This window comes from Haemaphysalis longicornis, unplaced genomic scaffold (genome assembly GCF_048455015.1).
Source record: "Haemaphysalis longicornis isolate Haplotype H1 unplaced genomic scaffold, Haemaphysalis longicornis Haplotype H1 scaffold_11, whole genome shotgun sequence".
Taxonomy (NCBI): domain Eukaryota; kingdom Metazoa; phylum Arthropoda; class Arachnida; order Ixodida; family Ixodidae; genus Haemaphysalis; species Haemaphysalis longicornis.
The window spans coordinates 94,765,800-94,781,478 of NW_027526214.1; positions in this window are offsets into that span (position 1 = coordinate 94,765,800).

The window sequence follows — 15,679 nt, forward strand, 5'->3', positions numbered from 1 at the left end:
CTCAAAAACCGCATGTCCAATTTACTTTATTTCCCCTTAACTATGTAGAAGGAGCTACGCATAAAATGAACATAAATTCGCGCATGTTAAACTTTTTTAACCAATTATAAGCAAGTTGCAAGTCCAGTCATTGGCATACCGATGGAGTGACACAAGCCTAGCTTGCTGGTGTTGGTCTACTTGTGTAGCCCCTTTGGTCCTGGAGCTTTCATTTCCAGCTACTATTTTTTTCTGCTTCTAAGTTTACAAGCACTAAAATGAGAATTTGGGAACCTAGTAGAAATTTTAACTATTTACAGGCTTGACAAATAACTCGGTGAATTAAAATTTCAAAATATCAAACATTATGCAATCTTGTTTCCTAAATCGTACCACACACTGAGACACACTCCTAGGCGTCATGGCTGAAAAAAGATTCGCTGCAGCATTGACGCCTTTCTAAGAACATTATGTCTACTATATGACCAAAAGTGCACTGATAACGGTCGCGGGCGAAATTGAGGAACCAAACCTTTGATCCTGGACTTAATGGGGCCAAAGGAAAGACTATCCGCGTCGTTTACTCCTACGACGGTGGTGTTGGTTCCCTTCGCTGTGGCCCTAAGACTTGTTTCTTGCTGTTCAGCAGCTGGGCACATCGGTGGCGCGGAAGGCAAGCTCCGATGCGGCGCCGTTTCCCCATTCGCATTTTTTATCCTTTTTTGTAAGCGTTTAGCCCTGCATAAAAGCGAGCGATTATGTTAATAGCAACCTAACTTTGTTCGCTATACCTTACCGCCTACGGGTGACTTCTTTTTATTTGTTTAAATAAACAAAAAATAAATTTTGTTTATAACTTCATTATCGTCAAACAAAGTAGTTATTAGCGCCCATGGTACCTCCACATACGCTAACACACGAAAAAGAAGACCTGGCAACCACGGAATCGCCAAGGAATGATAAGACTCCAATGCTGAATAAGGCAAAAGTAGTCATGTCCTCATATCTGCCATCACGTGCACAATAAAGCAAGATATAGACCACTAAGATATGATGTATATGGGGAAATATTTGTATATTTTCCGCAAAATTTACGTGTATTGTATCGGGCCACAATAGAACATAAAACATCGGTGTTTTATGGCACACGTGGTCTTCCACTATTAAACCAGCCAGCCTAAACAGCTCTGCAGTTAAAACTGCAATGCCCACTCAGAAGATTGCTTCACATGTTAATCACCATGCACGAAGACATTAATTATTCCCCAGCCCTAGTACTCACTACAGCTGGTAGCTCGAGTTTGGCTGCAGTAGGTATATCATTACTTCGGTTGTTTCTATATTTTAGGGGCTCTTTTTCGGTCTTTAAGGATGCTTCTTACCGTTGCTGGGACCTGCGAAATTCTGAATAGTTTATTGTACCGAGAATATTTTGACACCACGCATTTTAAAGAGGGAGGGAACCCGAGTTTTATGTTTAAAAGTGGAACAACATAAAAATGTTTTTTATTAGGATGAAGATAAACCTACGCATTATTCCTTTTCCCAACTATTTTCAACCCGTGTTTAATTTTTTGGCACAAACCAGGAATTACCCCGCTTTCAGATTTGATCATCGGGCAATGAGGACTCCGCATACCTAAAATAGTTTCAGTGTTCCCTTAACACTTGTTTCGCTATCATATTTTTTACAGTTGCGTGGTGCATGCTCCCTTGTGGACAACGACATAGTAGTGAGTTTTGTCCAAAAAAGGAAGAAGTACCTCGTGGAAGTGTAGCACGAGTGTTCTAACAATAGCCGCCATTCTTCCGCCTGAAGAACCCAGAATCGCCGAATAGTTATTGGGCATTTAACCCTTTCGCCCCTGGAGTCCTATATATAAGAAATGAACCGAAAGCTTTCTAGCAGTTTGTTAACAAAACCAGAGTGCTAGTTTTATTATAATAGTTCATGGATTTCTTTTTCAGTTCATATCCCGACAGTCCACTCATTGCTAAAGCTAGATGCTAGAAAGAGGAACACACTGCAGTGAAGACCAAATTGGTGCTAGGGCGACCACAAGGACGGAACTCCTAGTTTGAGGCAATGTTGTCAGTCTAAAAACGTTTTCATTATCAACGGCATTTGTTGTACGTGGGCTCAGTACTTTCCAATATTTAGAAAAAAATCGTAAATATTTATTAGCTCAAGAGCTTGTTAGATAATATTCCTGTTACTCGCTAATTACTTGCATCAGAAGCTTAATTTTTCTTTTATAACCGTTTAGGTTGCAATATAGGGAAAACACAGCGGAAATTCTGTATTATTAGAACAAAAATATTGAGGACTGAAAGGGTAAAGCACGCTGAATTGTAATCTGATATAAAGATCTGGTTCATTACCATTGAGCCTTTATTATGACGTCAACATGTCTCCTGACAGTTCACCGTACACTACCCAGCCGTTAGAGCACTCAATCGTTGCACTGCTGTTCTGTATCCCGATATTCTGCGCTCCCCTCCGGCCGAATATCTTTAGCACCAGCTTAGGTCGGCAGTCACATAGTGCACCACTGACACGGAGCCACTCCTGCCGTTGGAGGAGCGGGGTGAATGCAATTCTACCAATGTGTCACGTCGCATGCAAGCCTCAGCTGGGGAGATCATTGCGTGCACCGAGAATGGACGTTTGTACAGGAACGTTCTCCAGGAACGTTTTTTTTTTTTGAACTTTCTACCTCGGGTTCTTATTATTCTAACACTTTCTCCGCTCCAGAACGCGCAACTCCTGCGTTAACTTGCTGACAAGGTTATGCATGTCAGTTTTTGTTTCATGGTCCCAAAAGATAACACTCCTGACCGTATCTATCCGGCGCACCCTCTGGCGACTGCTGAGCAGCCCTACTCTGTCTCTATGTTTACGTGGAGTGCATGCCGTAAGTTTCCGAGCGCACAGCTGATATAGCTGCCCTTCAAACTACCCCGGCGCATTACAAGGATATCAAAACCTTGCCTTAGAGCCCTTCAGTCATCGTGACCATCGCTTGCCACCAGCCATACAGCTTTGCTGGTTCAACGGAAGCTAATTAAATATGAAGATTGGGCCATAGGATTGGAGCATGCGGTGGTGAAGATGGCAACCACTCATGGAAGGTATTGAAAATCTTAGCGCCCACGTTTCATGAATGCCCAAGGCATCCAGGAAAAAGCAATAAAGATAACAGACACGATGGAGGAATGACTGAAGCACGAGAAGGTATAAAAGGTATGGCTCCATGTCTGGAGTCATAAATGTCACAAATATAGAGCAAGACGGGCCTTTCTGGTGGCATCGCTGACGTATTGTCACGAGAGAAGGGCCAAACAATTTGTTATTTACGGCCGCATGACAAACCCACTGAAGAGGACGTCGTATAGAATGTAGCATAGCCGCGAGGTTCTCTCGTGTCATTGTGGCAAGTTATTGAATAATCGTGTCATGTACCGCAATTTATGAATTTTTTGCTTCCGCGGTGTGGCATGTTTGGTGAAAGCGTGGCATTTTCTTAACCTTCCGTTACAGGTAATGCAACACATCGGCTCGAATTAACCCTGGTGCCTACCTTAACCATCCGGATTCATCACAGCCCTATCAAAAATATCACAAGTACTACGACGTTTCCCACCCGTTGTTCCTAGCCCGTACTTGAACCGAGGAAAGCAGACAAGACCTGCAGAAACCTTAATGCCACATATTCCAGCCGTTTTGTTTGGTGTGGTTCTAAGCACTTCAATGTTTCTTACTGGCCATAGTGGTCATGGCCGTTATGAGGCCAGCATTCACCCAGCTCTTCATCCACGTCCAACAAAGTTACGTTCCAAACATAAAAATAACACAGAGAATATGGGAACAAACCAACTCCAGCTTTGCTATGGCAGGTATAACTTTGCTATATTTAGAAAAATAAATGAAAAGGGAGGCGAGGCTCCAAACAGTTTTAGAAGAAAAGCCAATGAGATGAAAAAAAGAGGCTCTTGCGTCGGTCGACAGAGGACAGCCCAACCCAGAACCCGCACAATAATTGGTAAAAAATAGATTAGCGGTGCCTTACGAAAAAAATAATTTTTCCCTTTAATTGACTGTAACCAGCTATAGCTTTGCTGGAACAGGAATATTTAAGGAAAGCCCCACGCCCGATGAACCCGCCAATGGCAGCCTGAACCGATATAAGACATACAAGTCCACTTCCATTGCACAGAGCGTCATTAGGTCACGCCGACTTAGTCCCCATCAAAGTCCCACGACGAAGTTGAACAGGCATTGAACGTGCAGACGATGCCAATCCAAAACCTCACGGAATCCAAATCCCACACCAATCAAAATCCCACATGCCCATCCGAACCCCCACACCCACTCCACCAAACACAGCCCCATCACACAATTCTAACAAAACCGCACATCAAAATTCAAACAGTCCCCCAAAGCATGGGACCGTCTCGCTCACTTCCAGAGTCCCCAGCAAAGTCCCTCGCCAAAAAAATCTCTCATACCCAAGTCCCAAAAGGTCCACTACCCACAGCACAGTGATGTCCTAGAGGTAGTCCCCATCCAGAAGCACAACTCCCCAAACCACTCTATCCAACCATTCTTGTCATAAGTCTTTCCACACAAGCCCGACAGGTAGAAAGTTGTCTTGAGCACAGTTGGTTCGTCCATGGCAGGTGTCGTCGACTGCGCCTTTAGCCGCAGTTTGCGAGAATATTGCGGGCGTCAATGATCGGTGATTGACACAGCCCACGAAGAAGCTGTCAACACCATCCACGGCAGCTATGGGTTTTCAAATAATTTTTATATTGTTATCTTTATTGTTGTTCTCACGCCCACGGTGTGGGTTCGACAGGGACGCTCCCCACGACCGGGGGTTGTTAAGAGGCACCCCATCATGGAAGCCTGAGTGAAGACAATAACATACACACCATGGCATACATTCGGCTTGACTCGTACGATAATGGCTGCGCAAGACTTTTTTGCTTTATATACTATGGCTCGTATATGTCCTACCATGGTGTCACAGTGCTTTACACGACGCACTCCGCAAGACAAAAACAAGACTTCTCGAAGCTGGCGTTGTTGCCATCGCTCTTTTGGCACAGCGGCACACGCATAAATTTCCTGCCACAGCGCTTTGTCGCCGTCATCTACCGGCTCGCGTGATCAAGCGTTTCGGCCTCATCTGTTATACTGTTGCCGTCGTCCTTTACCATAACAAATTGGGATGACGGCTCCTCTCTGTGCAGCCCTTCGGCAAAGGAACTCAGAGATTGCGCCATGGGTATGGATTTCTTGTCGACCAGCTAAGCGAACCTGTTATATGATTACGTGGTTGCACCTGCGATCACTAGTGGCGCTCAAGAATTGTGAATGGTATAAAGCACCTCGGTACACTTGTTTGCTTATGATGGAAGGGCCCCATGCAGATGTCGAGGCTTTCCCCAGAGGTAATGAATCAAGACCCGTCGGCTGGTGAATTCTTTGCTCGCGGAACCCACTGACGTAAGTGCAAGGCAATCATTATAGAGAAGGTAGAAACTTCATATGTGTGGGCACGAGCAAAGAATTCTTCAAGTTGTTGCCGTATCTAGGAGTGAGCAATAGTGTTGTAGGCAGCGACTTGAAAGTTGGCACCAGGTGCCCACCCAACGTCGTCAGGCTTTTTTGTTTGAGTAACATAATTTCGAGGCCTAATTTCGCATGACACCTTCAGCGGGAATGCTGATGCCCAGGACTTTCTTCAGAAATACATGTTTTAATGCGGAAGAATTCATGATAAGGCATTGTGAAACTCACCCATACACCTGTAAAAGTGCGGCGGTGCAGGCGGGGTGCCGACCACGCATCACAGGGATTTTTATAGGGAGCACGAATCGGGGTCTGGGAAAAGGGGGCTTGTTGAACAACTTCTCTGCGACTTGTCTTTTGATTCGAAAGTTTCCCTTTCACGGGATTTACTGATCCAGCTTTTATAGCTTCTCGTAGTGCTCCGAGTTCTAGGTTTGAGACGATTCCTACATCTCTTACGCTGCGCCGATGCTGAGGTTGGGAAAGAATTTCCTTTAGAATGCGAGAATGAAGAGGCCAATTTGGCCGCATGGTATTCCGACAACTAACTTAAAAAAAGAATGAACACAAAAAGATACACGAGATGTGTTTGCTTGTTCCGAGGTGGGGCTACTTCTCCCTATGGCACTGCTTCTTTTTTGGAATACTGTAGGCAAAAAATTAGTTGCAGTTTTTAAATGCACTTCCCCAAGACATCATCTGTTTAGCAGCACACGAATGTCCAGGGGTGACTGCAAGCATAAAAAAAATTTAAAACCAAAAGCAGAGCTGGCAAACATGCTTGCCTAGCGGAGAAAAATAGTATTGTTTGGATACGCTCATTAATCACGAATCTCATTATCTGAGGGGTGTTTCGAGAGGATCTGAGTTCAGATAATACTGGAGTTTCTAAAATGAGTCTCAGGATACAAAAAACAATGTTTTTCGCTCAGAAGGCTGACAGCAGTTGAACTATTAGGCAGTGTCATCCATTTGTTCCTCGGATGGAGGCGTTTTTGTACTACGCCTTTAAAGGAGACGACATATTAATTCGGCAATCAAGCATCGGCTCAAATTCACGAACTATGGGCGAGGATGGTGTTTTAATAACATGCTGTGATGGAGCGCCAACCTTGTTATATTGCGTCGGAAGCAAATGCAGCAGTAAAGAGCACGGTTACACACCTTCAAACGAAGTGGCATAGAAAAAACACACCATAATGATGATTGTAATGCACTTTGTGCCAGAAACTACGTCTTCTTCTAACGCGATTTCCAATGTTGCCGTGGCCACAAAAATGCCATGTACGTCACCACGCAGCATACTGCCCTTAGAAAGACACCACCACCTTTCTTCCTAAAAATAAATTCATCAAATCTGGGTGCCCCGATCTAGTTGCTCCGTAGTTCGTCAAATTACGGTCCGGTTGACTGTGTTTGTTTACTGTAGCCAAGAAAAAAATAACGTTGCTTCTGAGGTGCTGTAATAGATTTGTTTTAAAACAGAGGAGGTGGCACCTTCAGCCATTTACCTATGTGCGTTCGGCTGTATACGTTAGGGAAGCTGGTACTGTCGGTGGCCTAAAATGTGTGCTGACAGTGGTTTGACTGTCACCATTTGTAGGCTTCTCTATACTACATGTGTCTTCTAGCTGAGTACGCAGTACAATGCCTACGAACGAGACGCAGCAGCAAAAAAACAACAAAGCAAACTCATGACTTTTATGGATATTTTTACGAAAACACTTATTATGTCGTAGGAGCATCTGCCAAAAAAAAAACCAGAAAAACTAACAATACCCTAATATTACCCTAACTGAAGAATTCCCTAAATAGTTAAACAATACCCAACAATAACTACAATACCCAATACAATAACTACCCAATACCCTAATATTGTACACGTATGTCAGTTTTTATATAGTTCAGGAAGGAAATTATTTTTATAATATTACAGAAAGGAAACCAAACATGATCTCCCAGCGAATAGCTTCGGGACCCATCTTTTTTATTTAGTTTTCTTGTTTATTCTCGCCAATTCGCCGATTTCACAACGTAAAAAAATTACACCATCTTCCCGTAGGGGAACCCTGAGTAGTACGCAAAGCAGGGATGGGGTCGAGTATAGTGCCTATTAGTTTTCAGTTTCTCGCTTCCGTGAGGTTGAGGTACGTAGCTACCGTTATTTTTACCGTTTTATTTCCATGTTACGACCACTCTTTTCACTTACCGGAACAACAAAATGGCAAATGGCGTTGACCTCATGCCTGTTTCACATACTACTCAGGGTTATTCAACGGGAAAATGGTGTAATTTTATTAGAGGGCGGGGGGGGGGGTGTTAGAGTTTAAAGGTATTAAAAAGAGAGGGAGAGAGAGAGAGACGTTGGACGTGGTATGAGTTTGTATCTATTTATTCAGTATCATCATCATGTTCAACGTAGGTGACATTCAGCTGTGGTTGGCGTTCCGCTTTGACTATGACCGCCTTAAGGTCTGTGAAATGTAACGTCAAGGGCTGTTGTAGTGGATAAATCCTAAAGTTGGTGAAGATGAGGTCGATGCACGTTACCCGGTTGGTTCTAGGCTGCTTGTAATCACGGCCCGCCGAGGCTCACCGATGCACGCCGCTGCCTACGACGATTAAACGTCGAAGGCGCGGGAAGCGTCCTCGTCTCGTGCCGGCCCAGGAAGCCACCGGCAACACGGTCGCTCCAGGAGCCCTTAAAGGGGAAGCGTGCTCGTCTCGTGCCGGCACAGGAAGACAGGCAACAACTGTCGCTCCAGGAGCCATCACATGGCCAGGGCTAAGTCCCTCCTTTGTTGTTGCGCCATCCACACCCCCACTGCGCACGCGCGTCTCTCCTCCATTGTCCTCTCCTCCAGCTTTATAAAAGCAGGTCATCCAGCCGAGTATGCGCAGTGGGGTGTGGACGGCGCAACAACAGCGAAAAGGGAGCGACATAGCCCCTACCATGAGGTGCTTCGCATCTAAAATTTGGGTGGAAGCCTTGAGCTTCTCGTGCGGTTTTCTTCCTCCCGGCCACCCGTCCATCAGACCACTACTATATACCCAATACCCTGTAACAAGTGACCAACTGACCGGCATTGCGTCGTTATTTTAGACCTGTGAAACTTAGGGGGATGTCAGCATGAGAATAGGGTTATTCTAAGGAGGATCTTATCCCTCACTCGTAAGAATATCATATCCGCCTCCCGACAAGTTATATGCCTGCTGGCTCGTCCTCCGTTCCGTAAGGTCGCTTTGAGTCCTTCTACTACCTTGGGTTCCTCACTCTTTTTGGGTTACTATACGGCGAACGCACACTTGGCGACAGGAAAAAGACAACTGCATATAGCACAGAGATGCCTTTGAATTTCATTTCGCCCCATGCCTCCACAGTAAGCAAGCAAGTCACTCAACCCATTTTCTCAAGTACACCACGCGGTTCGCGTACAGAACCTTGAAGAATTCACGGAGATCTTTATCACGACTCTGCCACTATGGTGAACAGTTGGTTGGACTCTGTGAGTAGGTTGGTCGATTTGTATCTTTTAAGTTTTTTGGCAAGAAATATTGATTCTGCAAATTGTAGCATAAATATAAAAAATGTGTCACAAAAGCACTATATGTATTTATTTGTTTCGTAGGACGCACGATGATTGGTACTGTAATTGCCTGACGCCCATTCTCGGCGTTGTCTACGTGGCAACGAGTCCTACAATCGCGGTATTGTGCTATACTTTTTTTAAGTAACGATCGAAGCCCGTTCATTTGCAGTATATAAACAACTTTATACTTTTAGTTCTGGTATCACCGTAAGGCCTTTATTCCATATTAGCTTATCTTTCCTAGATCGTGCGTAACTTGCCTCATTATTACGAACAACCCCCGACCGGAAAGTGAACTCATTTGGTTTGGGACAGCTAGTAAGTGTGGTAGATGCTGAACTGTGGCCTGCGTAGGCCACTGAAATGAGGAGGCGATATTATTGCACTTCGCTTTGTTTATTTTGCATGCATGGTCTGGGAAGCACACGCAAATCACTTGCTTCCTCTGGCACGTCCTGCACAATATATTTCTCCTGCACGCTTCTCTTTTCTTGCGAAATGGCTTGCAGAGGTATGCTGCCGCACTGTACCGAACCCAGTAAGGGACGCTTGTTCTATCAAAGAGAATTTGGACTATGTTAGAGTTAGCCTCCTGGCGGAGAGTACTCCTAGTCTATGGTTGAATTTGGAGGTGCTGTGGAGTATTTGGTCTAGAGTTTCGTGGGCTGGAATATTGAAAATGACGCCCGTCGCTATATTTATAGCGGCGGGTACGTGCGTGGAGAGCGGGTAATGTTTACCATTCAAATTTAGCGCCTCAAGCTTCGCAATACTGGCGGCCAGGACATCGACGCATTGTCTGCCCAACTGGACAAGCCCTCTCTCGGTGCTCAACCTGCGGAACCGTCAGTGCTCCAGAAATTCATCCATGTGTTCCAAAATGCACCGTTTGTGAGGGTCCTCATGCTACAAGAACGGTGGCGTATCCAAAACGCTACCAACCGCGCTGAGCTGCCGTGTCATTTGCTAAGGCTGCAGCTTCTTCAGGGACTCTTTGTACCACGGAATTTCTACCGCTGCAACGTTCGAAGACGTCAGAGACTGTTTCCTGTGGACGACCATACCCTCCCTGTCGCCCCGGTACCACACAGATGCCTCCATCGGGAATCGACAAGACGAATGTGAGCTGCCAGCGCTCGCCTCTTAATGCTCCATCACCATTATCATTCTCTTGTACGTTTCCTTCTCGGATACGCAAGTAGAAATTTCTATAGAATTACAACCTATCACGGCAGACATACCAACCTTGAAGAAAGAAAATGCCGCATTCATACGCAAATACAGCTCCCTAAAACAACAACTGCACACTTGTCTAGCTATCACCTCCATGCCGTCAGAGCAGCAATCAACTCCTGCCTCGCATGAGGTTTGCACTCCACCACCAATCAAGCGTAAAACCATGGCAAACCCTACTATCTCAGACACTACACCCACTCTAACAGACGATCGTTTCCGAGGGATTGAGGCTGCATACAAGAGAGCTCTCGCGCAGCAGAAGGAAGAATATTTTCAGCTCCACCAAATAGAATGCCATGCATGCCACTATTGAATCGCCGCCACTACCAGCGACTACACTTTGCCGCAAAGTACCTCCATTTTGCCTAGTGAGTTTTAAGATAAATAAGCGGGACGCCAAGTGTTCTGTTTGACTGTAGAATTCCAAAGCTTTAGCCACCAACGCCCCAACCTGCAGTTACTTCTCTCCACTAAATTAAACGCCCCGTTGCAATAGCACTACAGGAACCTGGACCTACGTCAAGTTGATGAGCTATCAGGAATTCCAATCTCTCGATAACCCATACACTACAGTATTGTTCAACGTAATATTCCCGGTGAATGCTCACTATTTGGCAGCATTGATATTCCACATGATTTTGTTGTCCTCTACCCTCCCAAGTGCAAAGCCTCCCCATTGTATATCTCAACGTGTTCAGTAGCCCCCCTGCACTCACACAAATTCAAGCAACTTTTTTACCTTGCTATTCAGGCTTCGCAACCTTACCCTCTGCTCGTATTAGGTGATTTCTATGCCCGCCACACAGCCTAGGGTTACACACGCACGACATGCAAGCGCCGTGTCTCAGTGGAGTTCACCAAGGATCAGCGCTGTACAATGGAGTCCGATGCCTCCACCCCCACAATAATTTCCAATAGCATGCAAAGAGATACTTCCCGGGACCTTACTTTCCCTCGCGCGATCCTACAAGTTAAATGGCTCTGCACATCACATACGCTCGCAGCAAACACTTCATTATACGACTCGATCTACGGTTTCAATTTGAAATCTAGCGCCGACCCCGATACCAATACCTTGCAGATTGGGATGCCTTTAGGACGACCTCTGCAGTGGCAGAGTCCCCTGAAATATCCTCTGAAACGTATCATACCTGGGTCAGCCAAATTCTCGAAAATAAACGCGCTCACAACAATCCCGTAGACCCCAAAATACCTGCAGAATTAGTGGATACCCGCCTGTGTAATCTGTGGGATGCTTATTCCATCATACAGCGTAGATGGCGTAAAAAGAAACACAATAAGCTCCTAAAAGTGAGGTTAGCCTCTGTCGCTATAACGACAGAACGTTACACCTCGGACCTTGCCCGTGCTCAATGGGGCAGGTATGTGAACAGATGAAGAGTAATATCAGCATGAGGCGTACTTGGGCCTTCCTTAAACACATGTTGTATCCCAGTTACTCGCAAATAGCTACTAATATTCGGCTCATAAAAATTATTAAACAATGTCTCGGTGAAGATACACAACCCCTACATCGTCTTGGTACTCTCTACATAGCTGAAGTAGATACCATAGAGCTGCCGTCATAAACTGGCGATGATAATCCGGACATAGAGAATACTCCAAAACGGAGGTCCGAGCGGCACTCATGAAGATTAGGCCGGGATTAGCACCTCGGCAAGGTTGTGTTACCAAAGTACTCCTTCAGAATTTAGATAACAAAAAACTCCATATACATCCTCACACAGTACTATATTCTGTATTGGACTACAGGCACACTGCCCCCTTCACGGAAACACGCGAAATTAACTGTAATGCCTAAACAAGTGAAACCATTGAAATTGGTGTATCTCCGCTCACTGTCCCTCACCTAATCCAGAGGAAAAGTTCATCACCAAATCTTCCATGCCCCCTTAGTTCAACATCTCACCAAAACCAATGGACTTCCTCACACCATGCGATGTTTCAGGCAGGGTCGTTCGGCACAGGATCTCCTTTTGCAACTTCAACATGAGATCATTATCCTGGCCTCCAAAGTAGATACAGCTGCTGTTGTGGCGCTACAACTCCCCAAAGCCTTCGACAGAGTCTCGCACCCAGCTACACTCCAAAATTCCCAATGAGTAAAGGGTATGCTATAATAATAAAGAATTCCTTACTATTCGTACTGCTGTGATTCACGTCGGTTACTTAGTATGGGACACCATTCACATGCCCTCCTTTGGTACCCCTCAAGAGCCGTCCTTTCTCCTCTCCTTTTATTCTGGTTCTCTTTATTCTCACTAAACGTTTAGATCAAACCCCAAATCTTAGACCTAGTGTCTATGCTGATGACATTACTCTGTGGTGCGCAGGAGGTAGTGGTGGATAAATTGAGGAAGCGCTTCAGTCAGGCACAGACATCATCGTTGCAGAAGTGGCACTGCCCGGGCTTGAATTTTCCCCAAGTAAGTCGGAGTTAGTGACCCTCCGCAACTCCCGCCGGTCACGATCCACTCCAGATGTAACTATACGAATGCAATATTCCTATACCACGTGTCCCTATTCTTAAAGTCCTCTGTGTGATCAACAGCGCAACAGAGACAACACGCCATAAGCCTCTCAACTCACCTCCCATGTCAACCAAACTGTTGGAAAAATGTCTCTGGTCTGTGCTAGTTGGTACGTCTTCCGTGGGAATCAGCTTGAATAAAACGAACACAAAAGGAAGAGGTTGCTCCCTCGTGTTACTCCCTCGTGTTACTAATGTGTCATGTTACTCCCTCTTCTCTTTGTGTTTGTTTTATTCAAGCTGATTCCCACCAAACTGTTGGCATCATCCACCACATAACTGCTCGAAACAAAGGAATGACAGAATTTGAGCACCTCCGGCTGGTTGAAGCATTCGTGCTCAGTCGCCTGACATTTGCCCTCCCGTACAATACCCCAAGAAAAACGGAGCTGTATAAAATGAACTGCCTCATACGAAAAATATACCCGGCGCTTTTACTTCCTCAAATACTTTCACTGCCAAACTCGAACGCCTCGGCCTTTACAACACAGCTGTAGAGCTCCTAGAAGCCCATTCCTGTCAGTCAATCAATGTGAACGCCACAAGTTATGTCCGTCACAACGCCTACACAGTCTCCGCCATCTTGGATCCAAATGCAACCTCTTACCATTCACTAACTATCCGAACCCGTTCTCCTGCCACTGTAGAAGAGGCGGCTATTGTGCTAGGTCTCACCCATCGGCCTACCGCCACAATTCTTATCTCCGATTTGAAAACGGGCATTCCAAATGTCACACCAGGGAATATTTAACCGCAGGCTCCCAGAATTCTTAAAAATCTTCCCACTTCCCACGCGAAGTTCATTGGACTCCTGCCAATGCGGGGCTGAAAGGAAACGAATCGGAAAACCTTGCAGCTTGAGAGCTAACCCACCCAGCTCCGCCAGGTCACAGTCCTTCCCATGGACCTCAATCAACCCGCGACCGCCTTCTGCATTTCCAGGAAATTACCTGCCACTACCGCCTCTCTCGCCGGCGCTAACCTCCACCCTATTGGTCCCTCTCACCGAGGAACGGTGTTGGGCGGCTTCTCCAAACCAACAACATCCCCTGTTCGGCCAGAATATACTCAGTGACAACTTAAGAACGGCGCCAGAAGTTGCCGCTGTGGCTTATCACCGTAGCAAGATGTTTCTCCGCACGGCGCAATAGGGCGTTACTGGGAATATTTTGAACACGGCGTGAGCCGTTCCCGTGCTTTTTTGGACATAATATGCTTACAAACGACTCCAGTGACGACAAACAAACTGCTTGAGACAAGGCAGACGATATCACGAATTCATAGCAAACCCCTTTCAAAACACGCGGGCACTGACATCATGGGTCCGGCGCTTTGGCAGAGTGATACACTACATGAGGTGGTGCCGTTCTTGAGTTGTAACCTAGTATACATGCAATTTATACATCTAGTATTTATCCATCTAGTATACATGCAATTTAGCCTCTCCCCAATATCCCGATGGTGGAGCACACAAAACAGTTGCTCATATAATTTGGCTATTCCGTCGAAACTCATTTCTTCTCATCTCTTATGCGGACCACTGGGAGGCGGCCTTAGGCAGCGCACTCAACGACTCGCTGAACGAGCAGCCCAGGTCAGCGGCTCCCTCCAAGCACTGGTCACAACTACTCGTTGACCCAAAGGTTCTAGAATAAAATTCTTCATCTGTCTCTTTTTTTCTCTTCTGCACTTCTCCATTCCATGGACAACTATGGTGCATCTATAGCATCGAGTGTGTTTTGCAAGCCGCTTTGTCTGGTCTGCGGTACAAATTCAGTCTTCCATGCGTAGTTGTTGTTCTTTACGATTGGCAAAAGTTGCACTCGTTTTTTTCAGGTATCGTAGCTTAAGAGGCGTGCAACGCCGATGTTGATTGGCCACTGCATTGCAGGGGGCCGCTTTAATTGGTACACGTTTTTATAGGAGCACATCGCTTTTGTGCCCTACCTCGGTTTGCGTGAATCGCAATAAAAGCTTCAATTCAAGGAAGTTGAGTCTTTTTCGGAAGAGAGAGTGGTGCTGAGCCTAGTTATTTCTACTGTAAGCTGAAGTATTGGTCGAAACCCAGTACGACCACTTCCGGATATGACTCAGCAGCATGTCGTGGGGCAAGCCAGAAACGATTCGTGTTTAACTTCCAATGGCTCAAGCCGCCGACTTTAAGCTGAACCAAGTCATCTAAGCAGTGCAGCTCTCTCGCGCCTGATTCAGCTGTCACAAGCTGCACTGTGCGGAACGTTTTGATATTTCTTCGTATATTTCGGTTTTAGACCACAACAAAACATTCATAACATAGACAGCGCTGTAGTGGCACGCATCAAGTCTGGCGACCGTAGCTGCTCCTTCACTTAGAAGCTAGTTTTGGAGATAGTGAAGCTTATCTGTGGTGCTGAGAGTTTTACCCTGAGAGCTTAAGGGTAGAAACCTGAAACAGTGGTCGTCGGAGCCCAGGTCAAGCTTTGGCGGATGGGCTCTCTGTCTGTTAACCACGCAGGGAGTTCCGGGACCTTCTCAGCTATCAGGGTAAGCCGTGGAAGAAAGTACACCCGTGTCGTGCTTCCATACCTGCTGCATGGTATTCTCAAAGCCTCACTTGAAACAGCATCGGTTCCTGAAAAGAGGCCACACCAAAGTATCATTTCCATCCTTGCCAACAATTTCAATCCCGAAGCCAGCCAACTATCCCCGCTTCCTGATAATTCAATTCGTTGAAAAACAAAAGCCTGTTGCCTCTCTGTCCGTCTT